This window comes from Penaeus monodon, chromosome 40 (genome assembly GCF_015228065.2).
Source record: "Penaeus monodon isolate SGIC_2016 chromosome 40, NSTDA_Pmon_1, whole genome shotgun sequence".
NCBI classification, from domain to species: domain Eukaryota; kingdom Metazoa; phylum Arthropoda; class Malacostraca; order Decapoda; family Penaeidae; genus Penaeus; species Penaeus monodon.
The window spans coordinates 13,683,736-13,691,034 of record NC_051425.1 but is presented as its reverse complement, the minus strand read 5'-3'; the positions used below and the strand labels follow the sequence as shown (position 1 = coordinate 13,691,034).

At 46.1% G+C, this 7,299-nt stretch overlaps 1 protein-coding gene across 4 annotated transcripts in view; it reads left to right on the top strand.

Moving 5' to 3' along the window:
- The window catches only part of LOC119597772 (tyrosine-protein kinase Abl-like), a 206,230-nt gene that overhangs the window by 78,396 nt on the left and 120,535 nt on the right, over nt 1-7,299 (top strand). The window lies entirely within an intron of this gene.

Here is a 7,299-nt window from a genome sequence, read left to right as displayed (position 1 = left end):
GGGGAAATTTGGAATGGAGAGAGGGAGTAGGAGGAAGGAGTAGGGTGAAGAGATGTTGAGAAGGAGAAGGAGCGGGGAGAGAGAAAACAAAGTGGCAAGTAATGAGAGAGAGAGAGAAGAGAGAGAGGAGAGAGAGAGAGAGAGAGAAGAGAGAGAGAGAGGAGAGAGAGAGGGGAAAAGAGACGAGAGGAGAGAGACAGAGAGAGAGAAGAGAGAGAGAGAGAGAGAGAGAGAGAGAGAGAGAGAGAGAGAGAGAGAGAGAGACGTAAACAGAAAGTCTATCCGTGTCCACTTCGAATGTGTGTACTGTGAATTGTGCGCGCGATGTTGATCATAATGCGCGTTCTTAATTCGCACACAATGTCACTTTCATTCGCTTGATGAGCTCGGCCGCGGAGGGAAGCGGGCTAGTTTCGTGTTTTTGAAAAATTGTTTTGGGTTTTGGTGCTCGATTTATACGGTGGGGAGGGGGGGGGAGGAGAGGATAGTGTCTTGTTTCTTTAGTTTTATTGCTGTTCTATTGATGATGATAATGATGAATATAACGACAATGACAGTATCGGTAGTACTACTAATAATTACAATAGCTAAAGTAATGGAAGTAGTAGTAATGATGATGATGTTGAACATTGTAGTTTTATTATTATTGTTGTTATCATTATTATTATTATTATTATTATTATTATTATTATTATCATTATTATTATTATCATTATTATAATAATAATTATTATTGTTATTGTTATCATTGTTCTTTTTGTTATTGTTGTTATTATTATCATTATTGTTATTTTAATGTCCTCGTATCATTGTTATTATGAGGATCATGATGGTAGTGATGTTGAACATGGTGCTGTTTGGACTGATGATGATGATAATGATAATTGAATCCGTTGGATAATTTGCGGTTCGCGAGAAAATAACCGCATCGCATGACGAGACGTAACGTAGGCCTTTCCTTTGTGGCGTTTTAATGTTTGAAATTATGGATTGAGATTTTTTTTTATCTCGGAACGCGAGATGTAAATAGAGGCCATTTTTCTTTCTTTTTCGGTCGAGTGGCGTCTTTGTCGTCGTCGTTTATTTGTTTGCTATATATTTTTTATTTATCTGATTATCTGATGATCTATTTATTTTTTTTATTAATTATTTTTTTTTATCGATTTATATGCTTGTTTTATTTTCATTTTTTTTTATTTTTGTTTATTTTTTTATTTACCTTTGTTTTTTTAAAATTTCCTATTTTTTAGTTTCTTTTCCCTGTATTTCCCATCTGTAAAATTTAACCCCCCCGGGGCCCCCCTCCTGTTTTTTCGTTCCTTCCCCCCCCCCTTTTTTCCACCAATCAGTACCCAACCCCCCCCCCACCCCCCCCCCACCCCCCATGGGCCCCCGAGGGGGCCCCCCTCCCCCTCTTTCTCCTTTTTTCCATCTCTTTTTCTCTATTTTTTTTCTCCTTTTTTGTTTTATTTTTATTTTTTTTTTTTTCCTTCTAATTGGTTTTTTTTGTCTTTCTCCCTCCCTCTTTTAAATTGTTGTTAATTCTTTAGTTTCCTTCTCTCCCCTTATTTGTTTTGTTTTCCTTTATTTTTTCTTTGTTCTATTTTTTTCCCCCTTCTTAAAAAAACTTTTCTCCTTCTTTTTATCCCTTTTTTTTCCCCCCCCCTTCTTTTTTTTCTCCTCTTCTTTTTCCCTCCCCCTTCTTTTGGTTTTCCATTTCTTCCCCTTCTTTTTTTTCCTTTTCCCTTCTTTTTTCCCTTTTTCCCCCCCCCCCCCTCCCCCCTCCCTCCCTCCCTTTTTAAAAAACCTTTTTAAACTCTTTTTTTTTCCCTTTTCCCCCTCCTTTCTTTCTTTCTTCCTTTTCTTTCCCTTCTTTCTTTTTTTTTTTCCCCCTCCCTCCTCTCTTCCTTTCTCCTTCTTTTCTTTCCCCTTTCCTCCCCCCCCTTTATTCTTGTCCTCTCTTTTTCTTCCTCTTTTCCCCTCTCTTTCCCCCCCTCCTTTTCTCCTCCGCCTCCCCCTCTCTCTCTCCCCCTCCCCCTCCCTCCCTCCCTCCCCCCCCCCCTTTCTCTCTCCCCCCTCCCTCGCCCCCTCCCTCCCCTCCCCCCCCCCTCCCTCCTCTCTCTCTCTCTCCTTCTTTCTCCTTCTCCCCTCTCTCTCCTTCTTTCTCCTTCTCTCTCCTTGCTTCTTTCTCTTCTCTCTCTCTCTTTCTCTCCCTTCCCTTTTCCCTCTCTCTCGCCTCCCCCTCTCTTTTTTCTCTCTCTCTCCCCCTCTTTTCCTCTCCTCCTCCTTCTCCTCTTCCCCCCTCTTCTCTTTCCCTCCTTTTTCCCCCGTTTTTTCCCCTCTTCCCCCTCTTTTTTCCTTCCCTTCTCGTTTCTCTCTCCTCCTCCCCCTCCTCTTCTCCCTTTTTTCCCCCTTTTCCCTCTCTCCTTTTCCTTTTCTGGGGTTTTCCCCCCCACCCTTCCCTTTCCCCCCCTCCTCCCCTCTTCCTCGTCTTTTCTCTCTTCTTTCTCTCTCTCTTCTCCCCCCCCTCTCTCTCCCCTTCTCTCTTCTCTCTCCTCTCATTCTTTCTCTCCTCTCCTCTTCCTCCCCTTCTCTCTCTCTTTTTCTCTTTTACCTCCCTTTTCTCTCCTCCCCCTCTCTCCCCCTCTCTCCCCTTTTTTCCCCTCTCCCCCTCTCCTCTCAATTTCCCCCTCTCCCCCCTCTCCCCCTCTCCCCCTCCCCTCCCCCCTTTCCCTCTCTCCTTTTCTTCCCTTTTTTTTCCCCTCCCTCCCCTTTTCTCTCTTTTCCCCCCCCCCTTTTCCCCCTTTTTTTTTCCCCCCTCCCCTCTCCCCTTTTCTCCCTCTCCCGCCCCCTTTCCTCTTTTCTTCCTTTCCTCCCCCCCCTCCCCTCCCCCCATTTTTTCTCCTTTCTTTCTCCCTCTCCTTTCTTTCCCTCCTTTTTCCCCCCTCCCCCCCCCCCCTCCTCTCCCCCTCCCCTCCTCCCCTTTCCTCCTCCTCCCCTCCCCCCCCTCCCCCCCCCTTCCCTCCCTCCCCCCCTCCTCCTTTTCCCTTCTCCCTCCCCCATTTCCCCCCCCTCCCCCCCTCCCCCTCCCTCCCCCTCCCTCTCTTGTATAAACACTATAGAGTGGGGCTGCGATTTGCATTAATATCTGCAAATCCACTCTCGATGAAGACACGCTTTATGAGAGGAGACACCCAGCGCTGATACAGTCTGCAAACAGGCCTATTGATCCTTGTTGATTTGTCGATGGCGAGGACGTGGGTGCGAGTGGATAGGAGTGGGTACAAGCCGGCATTTCCGACAAAAAGGTTGTGAATTTTTTTGGGGAGGGGGGTTTTGGGGGGTTTTGTGGGGGGGGGGTTTTTTGATAATTTTCATTTGCGATGATTATTGTGTTTTTTTATTTATTATTATTATTATTATTTTTTTTTTGATTAGCCGGTTGTTGGAGTAGCGTTGCGGTTTTAACTCGTGGCAGTTGCCTTGAATTCGTATGGGGTGGGTCGGGGGGGGGGGGGAGGCAGTCGAGTTTAAATGGACATAGCCTCGTTTTTATGAAAGACCTTGTGAGGGGTGTTTTCGGTTACTTTTGTGCACAGGTAAATGCGTTCGTATTTATTTTTGTCTTTTGTTTTTTTTCCCTTGGGGAAATTTCAATACCGCGGTGTATGGCGGAAAAATCTTTATATTAGAAATACGTTAATTTTTAAAATATTTAAAGTAGTTCCCCTCCAAATTAGTCTGTTTAAATTAAATAGTTGGAGTACTTCTATAAGAGCATGTGTTAACTTTATTAGCAAAATCAGTCCGTTTTAGATAACTAGAAGAAATACCCTTATGTTAGAGAAAAATATAATTTCGCCCACGTAATTAGTTTAAGTAGGCCTACCTCTGTATTAGAGCACGGTATTTAGTCAAACTACCCTTGTCTAGGGAGGATTATTTCACCAGCAAATTCCCCCTCGAAAAAAAACTCATTTTTGAAAATTACCCCCTGTGTTAGAACTTGGATTAATTAACTTCATCACTAGAATTAGCACGTCTAACGCTAACTTCCAGTAGTTGAAATTACCTCTGTACTAACTTCGCCATCAGAATGAGCCTCTTCAAAAAAAAAGTAATATTAATAAAATCAATCAATCAATAGAATAAATAAATAAACAATAGGAACTTTTGTAATTGTTCAGTACTTCAATATGCATTTTTTTCCTCATGTGAATAAAAGCCATAAACAAGAGGCGATGCTCGAGAAGACAAACAAGACAGATTCTATTACAAGGACGATCTATACTTAGCCTCTGAATAATCCCGAAGCATGTATTGGAGTTTGTTGTTGTTTTACGGGAGCGCGAGGAGAGGAATATTGAGGTTCTCGAGTGCCTTGCCCCCCCCCCCCCTCTCCACTTGGGCATTCCTTCTGATTTCTGTTGACGCGAAAGAAAGGCGGGGGGGAGGGGGGGGGATGTGAGGGCAATGGAGTGCGTGGGTTATGGATATATTACGGGAATTAGGTGATTTTTTTTTGTCTCTTTTTCTGAAAGTATGTAGGCCTGTATTTCGTATGTTTTTTGATGGATACGGGGTTCTAAGTTTGGTACATAATTTGGTTCTGTTTATTTTTTATTTTTTATTTTATTTATTTATTTATTTTTTTTGCTTAGTTTTGGGGACAGTTTTCCTAATTCTTTTGAGAGAGAGAGAGAGAGAGAGAGAGAGAGAGAGAGAGAGAGAGAGAGAGAGAGAGAGAGAGAGAGAGAGAGAGAGAGAGAGAAGACAGAGAGAGAGAGGGAGGGCGGGAGGGAGAGAGAATGTGTTAGGTCGGCCGTCTCTAGTCGAGTTTATGGCTGGGATCAAAGCTCCTCCTCCTCCTTCCTCCTCCTCCTCCTCCTCCTCCTCCTCCTCCTCCTCCTCCTCCTCCTCCTCCTCCTCCTCCTCTTTCTCCTACCCCTTCTTCCTCCGCATCCCCTCCTCCTCCTCCGCATCCCCCTCCCCCCCTCCCTCCCCTCCTCCTCCTCCGCCTCCAACTCTTTCGACAGGCTTTGTTTTCGAGTTCTGCGAATTAGGAGATTAAAAACCCATATGTACGCTTAACTTACATTTATACGTGTACCCCCCCCCCCACACACACACACGCGTCTTATTTTTTAACAACGATTTTAAAAGTTTCTGAATGTCATTTGACAAAAATAGACTCACTGTTGTAGTATTATTCTTGCCACTCGACCTAGTTCTTTCCTCTCCGTCCCCCTCCTCCTCCTCCTCCTCCTTTTCCCCCTCCTCCTCCTCCTCCTTCTCCATCGCCTACTTCTGCTGCTGCTACTACTTTTCCTCCTCCTCCTCCTCCTCCTCCTCTTCCTCCTCTTCCTCCTCCTCCCCTCGTACTCCTCCTCCTCCTCCTCCTCCTCTCCTCCTCCTCTCCTCCTCCCCCCCTCCTCCTCCTCCTCCTCCTCCCCTCCTCCTCCTCCTCCCTCCTCCCTCCTCCTCCTCCTCCTCCTCCTCCTCCTCCTCCTCCTCCTCCTCCTCCTCTCCCTGTCTGTCTTCCTCCTCCTTCTCCTCCTCCTCCTTCTCCTCCTCCTCCTCTTCCTCCTCCTCCTCCTCCTCCTCCTCCTCCTCCTTCCTCCTCCACCTCCTCCTCCTCCTCCTCCCCTCCTCCTTCTCCACCCCTCCTTTCTTAACAAGAATTTAAAAGGGGGAAAAACACAGAGCGAAAGAGGGAAACGAAAAGAGTGAAAAAAAATGAATATTCACAACCTGGAGGAGATGAAAAAAGTGAAGAATAGATTGCGTGACACGACGAGGTGACGTTACCCTTTTCCTTCTTTTTTTCTTCTCTTTTTCTTCATATCCGTTTTCTTATTCTTTCTTCCGCCTTCTTCTGCGCCTTCTCCTCCTCCTCCTCCTCTTCCTCCTCCTCTTCCTCCTCCTCTTCCTCCTCCTCCTTCTCTCCCTCTCCTTCCTTTCCTCCTCCTCCTCCTCCTCCTCCTCCTCCCCCCCCCTCCTCCTCCTCCTCCTCCTCCTCCTCCTCCTCCTCCTCCTCCTCCTCCACCTCCTCCCCCTTCTCCTCCTCCTCCTCCTCCTCCTTTTTTCCTTCTTTCCTTCGTCCTTCCCTTTCCGTCTTTATTCTTCTCACATTTAAAGAAGTAAAGACGGAGGAAAGGAATTGAGGAATTGCATGAGAAGCAGATTGCAATGTTGAAATCGAGAGAGGAGGGGGGACGGGAGGGGGGGTATGCGAGGCGATTTGCATATTCGCTACCCCCCCCCCCCCGTGTTTCTCGCGACTGAGGTGACTAGGTGGGGGAGATAAGGGGGAGATAGGGGGGGGGGGCGAGAGGATGAGGGGGTAAAGGGCTGGAGATGAGAGATGAGTAGGAGGAGGAGAAGAATAGTAGGAATGAGAATAAGGATAGGGAGGAGGAGGATAGAAGGAAGAAGGAGAAGGAAAGGGGAATAGGAATAAAAAGGGAAGATTATAGGAAAAAGGATAAGGTAAAGGAGAAGAAAAGTAAGAATAGGGAGGAGGAGGAGAAGAATAAGTAAAAGAATAAGGATAAGGAGGAAATGGTAAGAGAAAGGAGAAGGAGAAGGAGAAAATAGTAAGAAAAAGGAAGGAGAAGGAGAAGGAGAAGAAAATAGTAAGAAACAGGAGAAGGAGAAGGAGAAAATAGTAAGAAACAGGAGAAAGGGAAGGAGGAGAAAATAGTAAGAAACAGGAGAAGGAGAAGGAGAAGAATAGTAACAAAGAGGATAAGATGTTGCAAAGATGCCGGCTCATTGATTTTCCGATGGATTTAGGAGAGGAGAAGGATTTTAGATGTAGGTGAGAGAGAAATAGACAGAGAGGTATACATTATGTAGATCATAATAAATTTATACCCTCCCTGTTCCCCTGATCATCCCCCCTTCCCTTCATCTCTCCCTTTCCCTCCCTCTCCTCCATTATTTCATCCTTACCCTCATTAGCCACAATTCTCCTCCCCTCTCCTCCCTTGTCTTCCCCCTTCCTCCTTCCCAGACCCCCATCCCCGCACTCATCCTCATCCCTTCTTTTTCCTCCTTTATCTCTATCCTAATCTTCCCTTAAATCACCATCCTCCTCCTCCTCCTCCTCTTCCTCCTCTTCCTCCTCCTCCTCCTCCTCCTCCTCCTCCTCCTCCTCCTCCTCCTCCTCCTCCTCCTCTTCCTCCTCCTCCTCCTCCTCCTCCTCCTCCTCCTTCTCCTCCTCCTTCGATACCCATCTCTTCCTTCCGATCCCAACCTCCTGCTCATCGTCCCTCTCCCTCCTATCCCCATCTCTCT